General features: G+C 35.1%; 1 protein-coding gene and 1 long non-coding RNA gene across 2 annotated transcripts in view; one reads left to right on the top strand and one right to left on the bottom strand.

The window, feature by feature from the left end:
- Positions 1-740: 740 nt before the first annotated feature.
- The window catches only part of LOC135074602 (GILT-like protein 2), a 31517-nt gene continuing 13962 nt past the window's right edge, over positions 741-18295 (top strand). Inside the window, exon 1 of the mRNA XM_063969286.1 lies at positions 741-777. The gene's annotated coding sequence lies outside the window, so the exon portion shown is untranslated. The remainder of the gene's footprint in view (positions 778-18295) is intronic.
- On the bottom strand, positions 8135-10575 carry LOC135071170 (uncharacterized). The gene is made up of 3 exons (XR_010257217.1): positions 10242-10575; positions 8672-8867; positions 8135-8263 (listed from the first exon to the last, which is right to left on the bottom strand). It is a non-coding gene; the product is annotated as an uncharacterized LOC135071170 (long non-coding RNA).

Below are 18295 nucleotides of genomic sequence, written 5' to 3'. Positions count from 1 at the left end.
ATGAATAGATTTTCATCTCTTGGTAGAATGCAAAATATTATGTAGTTGCGATTAACTATGTTTCAGTATGTTCTATTTCAAATGGCAATAAAAGACGTAAGTCTGATTTGTACATACTTTCTGTGTGTAGTAAATTATTAATTAATGAACATTAAGCCGATAAATTTTCTTCAAAGTCTAAAGAGTGATAAAACTAAAATGTATCTCCCAAGTAAGTGATTTATACTGTACAGCTTGATTTGCAGTAAATTAGAAAACCATTAACTTAATAGCTTTAAGAAAGCAAGATAAGAACATATTGTGGAGTAACGGATTTTTCCAATAGTAAAATTAATTGGCGCGCCGACAGACGTAATTAGACTTCAGCCGTGGATTTATTTCCACTAGTCGAGATCCAGCTGCCGTTCGCCAATTACCTTCGTACTTTGTGCGAAGCTTGAGCTACCTACTTTGTTTCCTTCGCCTTTGCTCAACTCAGAAACGAGAAAATTCTTTGTGCGACTGAAAACGGTCGTCGGAAAGCGAGACTATAAATGAAATAAATTATTTACATTGAACTGCGCGTCAACTGGTACTCGTATTACGACTTGGCTGTAATAAACTTTCAATTGCAGTCTTTTGTCTGCTCTTTAATACAACGGATGCACTAGACATAAAATCTTAATACAGACAAATTGTATTGTAATACGTATTGCAATATTCCACAGCAAGCAGAAAAATGAAATAAAAAAGCAATAACTCGTGGAACGCAGAAGCCACTAACGTTATCAAGTCTAGGTAAGTTCGTGCACTTTCCGATTTCCCTCACTTACTGTCGCGGCGACGCATGCATGAAATATTATGAGCCAGAACGTCTCCTACAATACAAGCTTACAAGAAGAGGAAGAGCCCTTTATATTATTAATGCCGCTGTTCTTTAAAGTTTCCTGGGTACTCTAGACGTCTGGAAAAGTTATTGAACGCTGTAGAGTCGCGTTTAAGTTATGAATTCTTCTATAAAATGTTGTTATAAGGGGTAGGTATATCCCGAGACGAATAAAGTTCACAGTACCAGCAGAAGAAAATTGTTTATGGTAATGAGTACCTTTTAAGCTAAGCCTAGGCTGTCATTGTGAACTTGAAGAAAATACTTGGAAAATCATGTTAGAGTTTATTTTAAGCGTTAATGTGAAGGATTATAATAATATAGACTCGAGAATGTAGGCGTAAACTTTCTTAATATTCTACATTTCTCCGCAGACGAAGCGATTAAACTTTTCTAAAGCACATGTAGCTTTTACATATTATGGGTGTAACTTGGGGCTTATTCATTCAAGAGTACACGTGTGAGTGTGTGCCATTTAATACCTTAAATAATTAATATTACTATGTAGTTGGTATTCCTAACTCGTAAATCTAAATACAGTGTGAGTCACGATAAAGTGTACATATGAAAATAGATGAAACTAGACCTATTTTTATCGACAAAAAAGAGGTCAATTTTTTTTTTACATTTTTAAAAAAAAAATATAGAATTACATATTTTTCTTCCGATTACTTGTTGTAAAGAAAACGTAATAACTTTTAAACTAAGAGGTATATCCTGATAAAATAAAAAACAGTAGGTAATAATGCTAAATAACAGGCAATACTAAAAAAATACATAAGGGCCATTCTTAAATTTGTGCCAAGTTTTTTTTAAAAATTAAAGATTTTTTTTTTAAACTTTTTGCGATGTGTATCGAAAGTATAAACCAAAAGCATACTTTTGATGTATATGGACAACCTTAAAGCCCTCGGAAAGGAAACAAAATAGCCTACGTAAACACGGCTGTGACACTGCATGACACGGATGTGACAGTTTTACATTTTTACTGTAAATAATAATATTTATGTTGTTAAATTTATATCTTAATAGTTTAAATTGATTAACAATAAAATACACTAAATTCGTTTCATCAACAAAGGTGTTATTAGGTAATATGTACTTTTTTCTGAACATCCAAAAATTTAATTAAAATTGAGATCAAAAATACCGTCAGGTAGTTACTAGATAATAAAAAAATAGACTTTTTATTATTGGCACTATCTGATCATGCTTCCGATATGCTACCTACATGGTTTCGATATGATAATATGCTTAACAAATTAGTAAATCTTAAACACAGTAGGTACCTAATTGAGTATCAAATGAGATTTCTGTAGGATTCACATAACAGTTGGTTTTGACAACTTAAAATGTTTCATAGTCACCGTACCACTAAAAATATGCAATTCCTTTTAAAACAACTCCGACCACCTCTGCAGGGCCTTTACCGGGAGCTGTCTCAGTAAAATTTGATATAACTGCAGAAATGAGAAAGTGCAATAATTTTTCCTTCGTGGCATCTAGAAAATCATACTAGCGAAAAATAAGTACACTTACTAAAAGGCTACTTCTAAAAATTGCACAATACACAAAATAATTTAGCAGAACAACAAAAACTATTAAAATAATAAAAATAGAATGTCACAACCACGCGTTGTAATGTCACGACTATGTACTTAAATAGTTTGCGGTAGTGACACATTTTTAATACCATGGCCGTGACAATTTGGAACGTGTCCGATATATCCAAAAAACTATCTGTGAATTAGCAGATCTTGTGCAATTATCTGAAACTATACTGCATGAGGTACATAATTATGTTTTATACAATAGCGTGACATTGATACCTACCTTTAAAAACCGTACACGGGATGGACGTGTTATGGTTGTCCCTTTTTTCAAATAAATAGGAAATAATTTTTTGCGGCTCACTCACTACGTTCAGCCATTTGCAAATCTAATAAGATGACAATGTTACTGTTCTAAAAAAACTTAGCAGGGGATGTCAATATCAAAGATAGTTTTTTACCGAGTTACGCATATTTAAAGTGGCGCACGTGGTTGTGACACAAAAACTGCTCACACAATGTTTGGTGTTCAAAATCAAAAATGGTAATTATTATTGATATAAATTTTTAACAGTCTTATATAACATGTATTAATCTTGCATAATTACTGTAATATTTATCAAAATAACATAACAACTCTTCAGAAAAAAAAATAGTATGTCCAAATCCGGGAATCTCACACTACACGGTCCGTGACATTTTGGACTTGTAACTTTTTTTTAATATTCTTCTAATAGTTTTATGATAAAAATGATATTGGGCCTAGTTAATAGAGGTATTTTACTAAGTAAATTAATATACAGTGCACTGATTTTCTTTAAAAACATATGCTATTCTTACATCTCACACAAAAATGCGTAAGAATAAGAATGGCCCATAAAATACTCAGAAAATGCCAACAAATAATAAAAAAATATACTTTTTGACAAAAAGCTGTTTTTAAATTCGTGTTTTATTGGTTATTTGAGAAATTTCTCAAAAAATGCCCCTATAACAGGTGGTTTTTATTACTTTGTGTTATTCTTTATCGTATTACCTTTGTAAAACCAAAAATCGCATCTCAACATTTGCTATGATCGTTTGAACTAAGCCTCTCCGGGCGCGCCATTCAACGCTTCGTTAACAACGAAACTGAATGTGGCTCTAGATTTGTAATTTTGATAAAGACAAGTTAGATTTCAAATAAAAACAAAAGATTTCGGAGTAAGATAAGCATTTTAGTTAAAATTCAAATTGACTCTACCTGTAGCGGATAATAATGTGGTGGCAGGCCTTTGTTCAAACGATCATTGCAAACGTTGTGATAGGGATAGAGAGATGCGATTTTTGGTTTTACAAAGGTAATACGATAAAGAATAACATAAATTAATAAAAACCACCTGTTAGGGGGGCATTATTTGGAGAAATTTATCAAATAAACAAAAAACACGAATTAAAATGCAGATTTTTCTTAAAATGTATCATTTTTTATTATGTGTTGCCATTTTCTGAGTATTTTATGTATTTTTTTAGTATAGCCTGTTATTAAGCATTATTACTGTTTTTATTTTGTCAGGATATACCTCTTAGTTTAAAAGTTATTACGTTTTCTTAACAATAAGTAATAGGAAGAAAAAAAAATCCATAAAAAATTTTAAAAAAAACTTTGACCACTTTTTTGTCGATAAAAATAGGTTTAGTTTCACCTATTTTCATATGTGCACTTTAACGTGACTCACACTGTATATAAAACTCAAAGGTGACTGACTTACTGACTGACTGACTGACATAGTGATCTATCAACGCACAGCCCAAACCCCTGGACGGATCGGGCTGAAATTTGGCATGCATGTAGATGTTATGACGTAGACATATTGCTAAGAAAGGATTTTACGAAAATCCATCCATAAGGGGGTAAAACGGGATCCACGCGTACGAAGTCGCGGGCGGCCGCTAGTGTAGTAGAGATGAAACGGATAGTTGTTTGGCCGGATACCGGATATCCGGCCAGCTGTTAAAATTCAAATTGACTCTACCTGTAGCGGATAATAATGTGGTGGCAGGCCTTTGTTCAAACGATCATTGCAAACGTTGTGATAGGGATAGAGAGATGCGATTTTTGGTTTTACAAAGGTAATACGATAAAGAATAACATAAATTAATAAAAACCACCTGTTAGGGGGGCATTATTTGGAGAAATTTATCAAATAAACAAAAAACACGAATTAAAATGCAGATTTTTCTTAAAATGTATCATTTTTTATTATGTGTTGCCATTTTCTGAGTATTTTATGTATTTTTTTAGTATAGCCTGTTATTAAGCATTATTACTGTTTTTATTTTGTCAGGATATACCTCTTAGTTTAAAAGTTATTACGTTTTCTTAACAATAAGTAATAGGAAGAAAAAAAAATCCATAAAAAAATTAAAAAAAAACTGACCACTTTTTTGTCGATAAAAATAGGTTTAGTTTCACCTATTTTCATATGTGCACTTTAACGTGACTCACACTGTATATAAAACTCAAAGGTGACTGACTTACTGACTGACTGACTGACATAGTGATCTATCAACGCACAGCCCAAACTCCTGGACGGATCGGGCTGAAATTTGGCATGCATGTAGATGTTATGACGTAGACATATTGCTAAGAAAGGATTTTACGAAAATCCATCCATAAGGGGGTAAAACGGGATCCACGCGTACGAAGTCGCGGGCGGCCGCTAGTGTATCTACCATAAGTACTTACATATTAATTAGGTTCATTTTGGTATGTTCTGAATTTATTCACTGCTAATAAAGCATTGCACCAACTATTTGTTGAATGAAATGATAGATATTTAAATCAAGTAGAAATTAGTTATTTTAATGTGTTCTTAAACAAAACGTGTTAAGTGTAATTTATACAACTTATTTGTAACAATCATCCATCTTCACAAACTTTCACATTTACAATATTAGGTAGGTAGGATTATAATCTCATATAGATTATAGATTCAGAAAACTTGAAAGCTCTGTAAGCGCGGCGGCTCCTGAAAACGCTTTCAGCTATTTTCTTATTGTTGTAGGTAGTTTTAATATCAATTCTGTCGCAAATGCATGGAACTCGAGTCGCTTTTCAGCGGATCGGCTACTTAACTGCGTATTTCTTCTACTATTTATATCTGTATTTATCTACTCAACAGACCAACAAAGTTACATTGGTATTTTATGATGATTCGATTTTTTACAGTATTTTGACGTTTATGTGCCACTAGTGGTCAAAATTGAATAAAATATTTTTGATTTTGATTTTTTTGAATTTTGAGTCTGCATTTTTCCTCGATCTCCTTTAATGGTGGACTTTTTGGCGGGCTTTTGAACGCACTAGGCGCGATTTTCGAAGCCAATTTTGTATTTTTCTCTTTTTGTGTTATAAATAGTTATCTATCTATTGGAAGTCGTTAAGTCAACTTAAAACTCGACTATGCCGGACGGGGACGGTAAGGACCCGCCCAGGGGCAAGGAAAAAAGGAAGGCACCAAATAGAGATCACACCTATACGAGTGCAGATGAAGATTTCTACAAACCGTACGTAAAACCAGGGTATAGAAGGCTATTCGCGGAGAACACGGTGAGTGGCGAGTTTTCTGTATTTGTGGAAAGCACGAAAGAGAATGAGAAGATCGGGAACAACAATCCCATCCTGACTACCAACCTTTTCAAAAATGAAATCAAGGGCATTACCAATCTTAAAAGAATTAACGCCAATAAAATATGTGTCACATTTTCCCAGTCTAGTAATGCCAATAACTTCCTGAAAAACGATCCCTTCCTAACCAAACACCAACTCAAGGCATACATCCCAGCCACAGCAGTAGAAACAGTCGGCGTGCTTCGCTTTGTACCCACTAGTATCAGCAATGAGGAACTTTTTAAGAAACTCTCGTCATCTTACGAGATCATAGGTGTACGTAGGTTCACCAAAAAAGACAACGGCGAAATAAAGCCCTTCCAGTCTGTGTCTATCACATTTTTATCAACTGTGTTACCCGAACATGTGTAGACCTTTTTAGGTTCAGAGTATTCCCATACAACGCTCCATTGTTGCAATGCTTCAAGTGTTTCAAATTCAACCATGGTGCTAAAATTTGTAAATCTGTGCAAAAATGCTCAATATGTTCTGAAGAACATCATTTTTCTGAATGTACTTCAAATAAAATAGCCAAATGCATAAACTGTCAAGGAGCTCATCTTGCGATTTCACGGGACTGTCCTGTCAAAAAACAAAAAATGGAAGATAAAAAAAATAAATTAACTTACGCTAATATGGTCTCCAGCAGTGCTGCGGCTACTAAGAGTAGCCCAGTTATCAAAAACTACATAAGCGAGTTTCCTCTACTGGCTGCTCCTAAAACTAACTTAAAATCTATTGCATCAAGGAAGCCACAAGCTAGCTCGGTTTCAACAGCGACCTCTTCCACTTCAACTAACTCGATGGAAGTTAAAGAAAAAGAACCACTTACCAATGAACAATTAATAGATGAAATATTAAACAATGATTTTATTCGCAAGGGCCTTGTAGGCGCCCTTGTCGCTATTGGCAACGAAACGAGGGCAGTTAATAGTTCTATTATACAGGAAATTCTTATAAAAAGTTTCAAAGGGCTTTAAATGGATAAAAGTTTCATAAGAATCTCTCAATTTAACGTCGAAGGTGTTATTAACAAAAAGCCATTACTTATAAAATTTTTGATTGATAATGATATTGATATATGTTTGTTAAACGAAACATGGTTGAAAGAAAACAGTTCTTTTCGTATTCATGATTACAATCTAGTCAGTAAAATAGGTAAAGAAAAAGAAGGCCGGGGTGGAGTCGCCATCCTAGTCAAAGATACTTTGAAATATTCAGTAATAGAGCTTCCCTTTTATGATTTTCTACAACCTGTAGCTATTAATCTGCGAACTGGCATAGGTAACTTAAGTATTCTATGTATATATTGTCCACCACCTAAAGAAAATAGATTAAGATTCAATGGTAGCAAACTGAAACAGATTATTAACTTACTACCTAAGCCACTTTTGCTATCAGGTGATATTAATGCTCACCACATCGCATTCGGCTGTGCTACTAGTAACGGTCGAGGTAATGAAGTTTACAATATATTTGACGAGAGCGACCTCTGTATCCTCAACTCAGGGGCGCCAACCACTGTTGGTAGATCTGTTCATAATCCTTCGGCTATTGATGTAACATGTGTCAGCCCTTCAGTAGCTCCATTATGTGATTGGAAAGTTTATGATGATCCAATGGGAAGTTATCACTATCCCACTATAACAGATATTCAGACTTCTGTTGATAAATATCAGATAGGTGAACCAGTACACAAATTTATTTACAATAAAGCTGATTGGTTTAAATTTCATACTGAAACAGAAAACATGGTAGTTAATATTAATTTAGATAATACAGATCCATTAAGAATTTATGACGATTTCTATAATCATTTGATTAATATTAGAGACAAATGTGTACCTAAACTAGTCAAAACCTCTCCCAATTTAATGAAAAAGCCTGTACCTTGGTGGGATGATGAGTGTAATAGTGCAGTTAAAAAAAGTAAAGATGCTTTAAATTTTTATAGACGTAATCCAAGCATTGACAACTACATTGCGTATAAAAAATTAGATGCTGCTAAAAAACTAACTCTTAAGGAAAAAAAGAAAACAGGTTGGAAATCTTTATGTGAATCTTTTAATCAATATACTCCTGTTAGTACAGTATGGAACTATATGAAGAGGTTTAAGCGTGTTTCAATTCCTAAACTGCCGAAGAATGATGAATGGATTCCCTCTTTTTTTGAGAAATATTCCCCTGTATCTCCTCCTGAAAAAGAAGTAAATAATTCATTATTGCAAGCATATTTCTGTCAAATTGGTGACGAAAAAGCAGCTTTTTTATCTCAACATTTTTCTTGGGAAGAGTTTATGACTGCCTTGAAGTCTCGTAGGAACACTACACCTGGTTTAGACAATATTCCTTATGAACTTATTCGTCGCCTACATAGTAATGCCAAAAAACTTTTACTGTACATTTTTAATTTACTATGGCAAACACAGGTCATCCCAGACTCATGGAAGACTCAATGTGTCATCCCTATACTTAAACCAGATAAGCCTCCTGATGACTGTAACTCTTATCGACCAATTTCTCTGTCCTCATGTATAGGTAAAGTATTTGAGTGCATGTTAAAGACAAGATTAGATTATTATGTCGAATCAAATAATATCTTACCAAATGAACAATTCGGATTTAGAAAAGGCCGAAGTGCAGCAGAAAGTTTTACAGCATTGGTCTCAGACCTTAGGAATTCTCTTGACGGTCACTCTGCTACAGCTTGTGTCTTCCTTGATGTACAGGGCGCGTTCGATAACGTGGTCCCCTCAATTTTAATAGCCATCTTATGTGATATTGGAGTACCCGGGGTAGTCTGTAAATGGATTTTCAATTTTTTGTATAAAAGAATAATGTATATAAAATTTAATAACATTTTTCATGGACCCGGATATGTATATAAAGGCACAATGCAGGGCGCTACGATCTCGCCATTATTGTACAATTTATACACTAGTCAAATTAATAAGTATTTAACACAAAGGGATATAAAATTTTTACAATTTGCTGATGATTTATTAATTTATACTGTAAATAAAAATGTAAATACTGCTGTGCATAGTTTAAACCTAGCTTTAGTTGAAATTCATTATTTTTATTCTGGTAAATTAAAACTTGATATTAGTCCCAATAAGAGCGGCGTTATGTTATTCTCGAAAAAATATAATGAATGTAATTCTAATATTTATTATAATAATAATCCTCTTCCATGGATTCAGGAAAAAAAGTTTTTAGGAGTGTGTCTAGATAAAAAACTCACATTTGAAAGTCATATCAAGCTTCTCATTCGCAACTCTTCTAAGGCTTTAAACTTATTACGCTCACTAGCCGGTGTAACTTGGGGCTCTGATCCTAAGATTTTATCAATGTTATACAAGAGTTTAGTGCGTAGTCATTTTGACTATAGTACTTTAGCATATATGAATTGTAGCCCAACCCTATTAAAGAAATTAGATGTTATTCAGAATAAAGCACTTAGAATAATAACAGGAGCTATGTGTTCAACACCTATCAATGCTATGCAATGTGAAACATGCATTCCTCCTTTAGTACTGAGACGTATTCAACTAGCAGCAAATTTTTGTCTCAAACTAATAACTTCAACTAACAAACCAGTACTAGATAGAATCATGCCACCCTTATCTTCCCAAATATGCTCTACTCCTCCTCCTCCAATTGCAGGTAATGAGTTAATATCTGGACGCACTCCGGGCTTACTAAGAATTGCATTGTATATTGATTCTCTCACTGTAAATATGTATAAAGATAAGCCATGGCCCATGTACAAAGTTAATTATGAAGATCTTGTTGTAAATAATTTCACCATTTTAAGGGAAAAGATCTCCAATCAAATTGATCTTAATAAATTTCTAAATAAGTCTTATTATAAAGTGTACACAGATGGTTCAAAGAAAGAGAATAGTGTAACCTCTGCATTTTATGATCCACAACTTAAACTTACTCAAAGTCATAAAATTGAAAGCCACTGTAGTATCTTTACTGCAGAAAGTTATGCTATCCTCTTAGCACTTAAACATATCTGTACATGTAATCCACCATCTGACAATATTATTATTCTAACTGACTCTAAAAGCGTATTACTAGCTCTGGAAAATAACTCTTGTAAATATAATTTGAATTATATAATTTATGATATTAAGAAATTAATTAATAACATATATAGACTTACTGGTAAGACACTGCTCTTCCTTTGGGTACCATCACACCGTGGCATCAGGGGGAATGAAATTGTTGATCTGGCTGCAAGGAATGGCTTTGATGTTGACCATTCTACGTTGTTGAAGTTACCTCACACTGACTATCAAGCCGCAATCAGTCAAGACCTGAAAAAGATATGGCATGAGTACTGGACTATTACTAGTATGGAAAAGGGAAAATGGTATGCTAAGATCCAAGGAAGCCCGCCCGCCAAACCTTGGTACCATCGGAGGAATGAGAATATAGATAACAGGAAGTTCATAACCATAATAAATAGGCTGAGATTTGGCCATTGCCACGCTCCCACTCACCTGAAGAGGCTTAATTTGATTCCGAGCGCTGAATGTACATATTGCAATGAAGAGCTTGCCGATATGGAACACATAATCCTGAAATGTAGAAGTTTTGGAATCCAGAGACTGGTCATGATCGATGACCTTCAATCTATTTGTGAACGTGTACCACAGTCGTTGGACGAACTCCTCAAGGATCCGAAACTTTTCAAACCCATATATACTTTCGTGGTTTCAACTCTGGGAACTATTTGAGAAATTGAGAAGAGTAAAAACTAAGAAAATATCAGTGAATCACAGTGAATCAGTGAAGTGAAGTGTCAAACACAGTTGTCATGTGTCAAATTCAAACAAAAGTTCAACGGACTTCAAAGACTGGCTTAAAAGGGCATGCACCCAGAGCCGTGAAAAACTATATTAAAAAAAAAAAAATCCTTTAATGGTGAGAGATGAAGATGTATAAGACGGAATGCTAGAGTCTTAAAAGTACCCAGGTAAACAGGTAAACAGACAAGACAGATTCGGCCTACTTTTCTATATTGTGCTCGGACTGTATCGATGGAACTTGTAGAGACATCATCCCTTTCAGTCCGCATGATAAACGTAGAAGCAAATCGCTATGTTTGTAGTACAAACATTTCGATTTGCTTCTACTGTACTACAGTAATATTGAGTCAAATTGACTGAATTTGACCGTTTTTGACTGGTCATTTATGGTATTTGACAATCGTGACCGGTCAGATTCAGTCAATTTACAGCTCTCTAATGTAGATACATTTTTAGCCAGAAAAAAATGTTGTTTGTCTTTATAAGAAGAATATTTTGCGAGGCGTAATTTGATGTGACATAGGTATACTTAACCTATAAGAAAAAGAAGGCGAGCTTTCATGTGTCTGCATGTTGTTTTTAGACATCCCTGTGTGTTGATGTTGCTATACATAAGTAAAGAGAGGGTCAACCCTTCACACAGCCCTCTGCTTTATGTAGCACGCACGACTGAAAGACAGTCATTTTGGGCTTTGACATCACATAAATATCATGAAATGAGGTCAAGGTTGACGCGAATGCTAGAAATAGAAAATAGAAATATCTTTGAGTCTGATTACGCTATTTTTTTTTGTCTTTGAAGTATTAACACAAGTAATATTAAGGTAAATATGCTTCATTTACAAAAAAATGTCACATATGATGAAAATAAAGTTTAATACCGTTCTAATAAATAAATAAACAAGATGAGGTATATTTGCAGCAGGGAACTACATAGTAAACTTAATAACCTACTCTACTACCCTAGTAGGCATAAAGTACCATGATTTATTCATACATACGCAACTTCGTCACGACTATTACTAGTCGCCCCGAATTTTATTAGGGACTCATTTTATTACAGCAGAACAACAAAGAGATGTCAATTTGGACGCAATTTAAAATATTTTACTGATCTTATAAATGTTTCAAAAAAAAAATTGCCAAGTGCGCGTCGTGGCACGCATAGTGTAGGGTTCCGTAGTTGTCCGTCGTCCGGGGTGTGTATCTTAACCGCTACTTATAGCTTTTCTTGAAAGTTCATGAAAAGCAGTATCACGAATTTTTCCACATTTTAAAGCCAACAGTTTAGTTTTTAGAGGGGGGGGGGACGCCCTTCTCAAACAAAACTATCCAACGATACCCCACACGATGGGGTAGAAGATGAAAAAAAAATTCATCCCCACGTTACATGTAGGGGAGCTACTGTAAAAAAAATTTTTTTTCCTAATTTTATTTTTAGGCCAGTAGAATTAAACACAAAAATTGATTAAATCGGAAATAATTCAAACAAAAGATTTACTTGCTTTAACGGCTTCATTGGTTGCCCATTAAGACTCTCCTAGGTTTTCGACTTCGACGGAGTTGTGCTTAAGTGGTGGGGGCCCCGGAAAGGGGCGCTTTTTCGGTTTTCCGGTTATACCGCGTAAAGGACTTACCCTATCGAAAACTGGTCTTCCTGACGGTTGAAGGGCATTTAATCCTGCATTAAATAAGACCAAATTCATATGTTTTGAACAAACCGTTCTCGTGCAAATGTTCGGCAAAGTAGAAAATATGTGTAAAATTAATTACCCTCTCCACGTCCAATGGCTCGTTACCCACAGGCTTCCAAGTCTTGAAAAGGAGCGCCTCAACCAGTGTAACCCTATCAAGGCTTACGAGCTGGATGCGCCTATCCTTGTTCGTCCCAGCCGTTCCTTAACTGCGGTTGCTGCACCTCTTCCTGGCACTCACCTGAACGACTCTGTGTTACCTACTGTGGCTGCTCCTCTTTTTTGTATCCTCCTGCACGACTACGTTGCCTAGCCGTATGCCTGGTCTAAGGTTCGACGCCAAAAATCAACAACAACAAGTTCATATTAAAACGCTGAAGAGTTTTTTGTTTGTTTGTTTGAACGCGCTAATCTCAAGAATCACTAGTTTGATTGAAATAATTATTTTTGTGTTGAATAGCTCATAAATTGAAGAAGGCTATAGGATATATACAATCACTCTACGACTAATAGAGGCGAAGCAGTAAAGAAAAATGTTGCAAGCACGGAAAATAGTATTTAAACTATTTTCACGCGTACGAAGTTGCTTTTGTGGCGTCGAACCTTAGACCAAGCATATGGCTAAGCAATGCAATCGTACAGGAGGGTACAAGGAAGAGGAGCAGTCACAGTAGGTAACACAGAGTCGTTCAGGAGAGTGCCAGGAAGAGGTGCAGCAACCGCAGTTAAGGAACGGCTGGAACGAACAAGGATAAGCGAATCCAACTCGTGAGCCTAGACAGGTATACGCTGGTTAAGGCGACCCTTTACAAGGCTTGGGAGCATACGGGTGACGAGCTATTGGACGTGGAGAGGGTCATTAATTATACACATATTTTCTACTTTGCCGAACATTTGCACGAGAACGGTTTGTCCAAAAAATATGAATTTGGTCTTATTTAATGCAGGATTAAATGCCCTTCAACCGTCAGGAAGACCAGTTTTCGATAGGGTAAGTCCTTTACGCGATATAATCGGAAAATCGAAAAAGCGCCCCTTTCGGGGGCCCCCACCACTTAAGCACAACTCCGTCGAAGTCGAAAACCTAGGAGAGTCTTAAAGGGCAACCAATGAAGCCATTAAAGCAATAAAATCTTTTGTAGGAATTATTTCCGATTTAAAAGCTAATTCTACTGGACTATTTACCGTTTTGTCGGCGTGGTTAATATACATTACAGCTCTCTAATGCCAACAGTTTCCAAGCAAAACCTCGGACAGACAGACATATCGAAACTATAAGGGTTCCTTGTCAGGACTACGGAACCCTAAAAAGGGATCGAAACCGTGCTTTGCAGTTTCATAAAGTTTAATTCAAAAAAATATTTTGTATCTATGCAATACCTACTTAAAATTCTATTATTCTGAAAATAAAATAAATCAGCATTTTTTTTTTCTAAATGACAATCAGTTTCATTACAGCTTAAAGTTGACGCCCTTTTATTTGGTTCAGTAACTGACCCGTAAAAATATACCACTGATGAGGGCAATTAGACGAAGAAAGAGAGAAGAGCAAAAGGTAACGGACCCTCTTAAAAGAGATAACCTCATTACGACATTGGTGCGTGTGACGACCTCACGACCGGCGAGACCGGCGACCGGCGACCGGCGGGGTCGTCGCCCGTCGGTCCGCCGTACCAGAAAATTTTCACTGCAGTTTTGTAGACAACCTTTTTCATTTCATCGAGGACTTGCATACCGGTAGGTGCATCCATATTGTGATTTTGACCTCGAATGAACTTAAGACCTTAAAAGGATCTTATTCGACTAGACTGGGGTAGGTTAGGTTAGGTCAAAATCGATTGATTCATCATCATAATGTTCATAAATCAATAAAAGGCAGGTTTGAATTTTGAATGATTTGTTCTAAGATTTTTTTTCATCTATTTAACACTATTCTTACGTTTTATTCATTTCTGTCCTAAAGGTATCTTTACATCAGTGTCTTATGAAACATAAATGTAGCTACGTAAACCAAAATTATTTCAGCAAATAGGTGAGAGCTTAATGTTGTTTACAATTACGCAGAAATGAAAATAGCTCGTTCCCACATGGTAATTTCAATATCCTTCCGCCAGCGGAGTGATGTGCGCAAATTAGGAAAATGTATGTTTTGTGTTACGCGCGGGAAATTGAATCTCGGGGGACGCGCGTATTTTTATCATATTTAGGCTTCGGGTTAGATATAGAATATTTATCACTTCTTCGCAACTGACTGTAAATATGCCTACCAATTTCATCTGTGATAACGGTTTGCCCCGTAAACCTAAGTTTAGTTTTAAAGCTCTTATTTTTACTACACTTTTAAATTACTGCTCATAGAAAACTCATATGCATCAACAAAAGCTTTCAACTCAATACAAATAGTTTTTCTATTTAAAAGATCATTCATAAAAAATGAATGGTCTGAATGGAATGTGTTTCAAATATTATTTTACATTAGTAGCTTTTTCTTCCTTTCGTTATCCTCCGCTTTTCTTTCTTGAGGACTAAAAGTCTGTCAGGCTGTTCTCTAACTCGCCATGCCAACGATTCTTTTGTGTCCTGTCCTATGTACCAACCACAAGTACCAACCTACGTATGAAATTTTCAGTCGCGTTTGCGTTTCAGTCAGCAACAAAAATAATTGAGAAGTAGGTAATATGCCTAACCCAGTAGTGGAGGTGGGCTTAAAACGATTACGCGTGAGAAAATTGTCACTGTTCCGATTTTAATGCTTCCATTTTGTCTGGCTGAAGTGCATCGTCCATACAGGGTACTTACTACTTATTGTACTATGTATACATATTGCTTTATATCTGTCTGTCAGAAAAGTGATGTGGGCAAACTAGGGAAAGTATGTTTTGTGTTACGTGAGGGAAATTAAATCCCGAGGGACACAGGCTGACTAACAACGCGTATATTTTTATCATATTTAGGTTTCAGGTGGCTACAGAATATTTTATTACGTAGGCACTAAAGCTCACTCAAAGATGTATGAGTTTTACGCGTGTTCTGGCTCTAATATGGTTCTACCCAATAATAATAATTGTTTTTTTCACTCAGTGCAACTTGTGGTGCAACCATGACAGACAGTACTAATGATCATAAATAATGTAGTAAATGAACATCAATTTAGCTAACTAATAATGGCTGCAATTAATTAAGTTAAAACCCTCTCTCATTAAACAATCACAGCAGTTCAAATATATAAAACAACAGAGCCGCGCCGCAAAATCAAATTACGTTGTAATATTTCAATTATTGAAACCAGACTTTGCACGAAAGCACAGGTAACACATTATTTGACGGTGATCCCCTCTCTCATTTTGAATACCTACATACTGTTATGACAAGCGTAGTTCAATGAACTCAGTTTACTATACTTATCCGTAGAACAGTATTCGTCTACACGTAAATATTTCCGAGTATATTCGCACGCACCCTCTTTGTGGGGCGAGAATAGTCATAAAACATAGACAATTTTTTCTCACTCGCTGTCGAGACGTCGCGTGGGTTGAGAGCGAGGTATGGCTGTAGCTCCGGGCCTTTGACAACTCATGAAAAATTCAAGTACTTTCGACAATATCTGCACTGGCCGCTTGCACGAGCGACGCCCTCGTGACGCGGTAAAAAAAGTAAAACCTGAAAATTGAAACAAAAGAATTTGAAATGCCGTAGTTGTTTGTAAATTATTTTCAACCGACTTCAAAAAAGGAGGAGGTTCTCAATTCGACCCGTATGTTTTTTTTTCTATGTTTGTTACGCGATAACTCCGCCAATTATGAACCGATTTGAACAAATCTTTTTTCGGCGTATAGGTAATACCTCAAGGGTGGTCCCATTTAAATTTAATAATAGAAAAAACAACCCCCAAGGGTGGAAAATTGGGGATGAACTTTTTTATACGCAATATCTCCGCCGTTTATAAATCAATTTGAACGATTATTTTTTTGTTGAATAGGTATTATCAAAAGGGTGGTTTCATGCGAATTTGAAGAAAATATTTCACCCCCAAGGGTGGAAAATTGGGGATGAACTTTTTTATACGCAATATTTTTAATTTTTAGTTTTTTTTTTGTGTTCACGCATTTGAAGTCGGTTTTATTTTTAAAAAAAGTTAATTATTTATACGTAAAGACAAACAACTGAAGCGTAATATTTATAGAAAGTAAATAATAAAGCAAATAATTAGCCGTATTCAATAGTAAGAAGCTCCGTAGCGGTTACAAAAGACCTCTTTGAATACAAACTTACTTTCATTTTATTACCAATTTTAAAATAAAACTCACAATACAATGAATTAAAATACTATTTTATTTTGAGAAAGAACAAAGGTTTATTGCAGCTGTCGTAGCGGCTACAGCGAGACAACCATTAACAGAAACTGCTCATAAATAACCATAAATAAATACGAAATGAAAGTTTCAGTGATTTTATTACTGCATGCATATTAGATTCGGGAATAAACTGAATTTTTATGTAACGACTTCGCGGAAATGGTCGAAATGCTAATGCAGCCCGTTCAGACATGTTAATTCCAATTGTATTTTACAAATACTTATTTGTAAAATTATAATAAAGTAGAGTTTTTAAAATTTCAAAAATGTCATAACCTATCTATGTAGTAGGTATCAATTGTAGTGAGAATAGAAAAAATTTTATAAAAAAAAATAAAACCGACTCCAAAAAACCTTCAATAAAAAGTAGAAAAATAAATACTAATTACCTACTTATTTATTAGGACGAATTATTAATATTTATGTAGGTATACCATGATTGATACTTTTGGAGTCGGTGCCAAGATTATGAAACATGTAAAGTTTGCCTGCACCTGAAGGTTTTTTGGAGTCGGTTTTATTTTTTTTATAAAATTTTACTTATTTCTTGCTTTTTAGTTAACTAATTATTACCATGATGTTACCACTGAAGGTAGGCAGTACATTGAGACCATATTCGTCATGTCTAGTGTAAAATAATATTCCCTACAAAATACAGGTTACCATATAGGAAACCTAAAAAGACCTTAAACCGTCAGCCCACCTTAAAAACATGAAAGAATACAACTGTTGGTCTATTTGTACTTATATTTAAAGAATTATCCTACAACTCCTAAGCATTAAGGAGTTGTACCTACCATGACCAGTTTTTCTTCAAATTCGCATGAAACCACCCTTTTGATAATACCTATTCAACAAAAATATAATCGTTCAAATTGGTTCATAATCGGCGGAGATATTGCGTATAAAAAAGTACATCCCCAATTTTCCACCCTTGGGGGTGAAATATTTTCTTCAAATTCGCATGAAACCACCCTTTTGATAATACCTATTCAACAAAAAAATAATCGTTCAAATTGGTTTATAATCGGCGGAGATATTGCGTATAAAAAGTTCATCCCCAATTTTCCACCCTTGGGGGTTGTTTTTTTTATTATTAAATTTAAATGGGACCACCCTTGAGGTATTACCTATACGCTGAAAAAAGATTTGTTCAAATCGGTTCATAATTGGCGGAGTTATCGCGTAACAAACATACACTCGACATCAAATAAATCGCACCTCCCGCTACAAGCACTTTCAAACGTATGCATCCCCACTTCCCACCAATATTGGCACCATTTCAAAACCTAGTTCTAACCTTCATTTCATTAAAGGAAAGGATTTTACCCCAAAAATGTGTCTTTAGAAGGATCC

This window comes from Ostrinia nubilalis, chromosome 1 (assembly GCF_963855985.1).
Source record: "Ostrinia nubilalis chromosome 1, ilOstNubi1.1, whole genome shotgun sequence".
Classification (NCBI taxonomy): domain Eukaryota; kingdom Metazoa; phylum Arthropoda; class Insecta; order Lepidoptera; family Crambidae; genus Ostrinia; species Ostrinia nubilalis.
The sequence above is the reverse complement of the archived record's forward strand: the minus strand, read 5'-3'. Positions and strand labels throughout refer to the sequence as shown.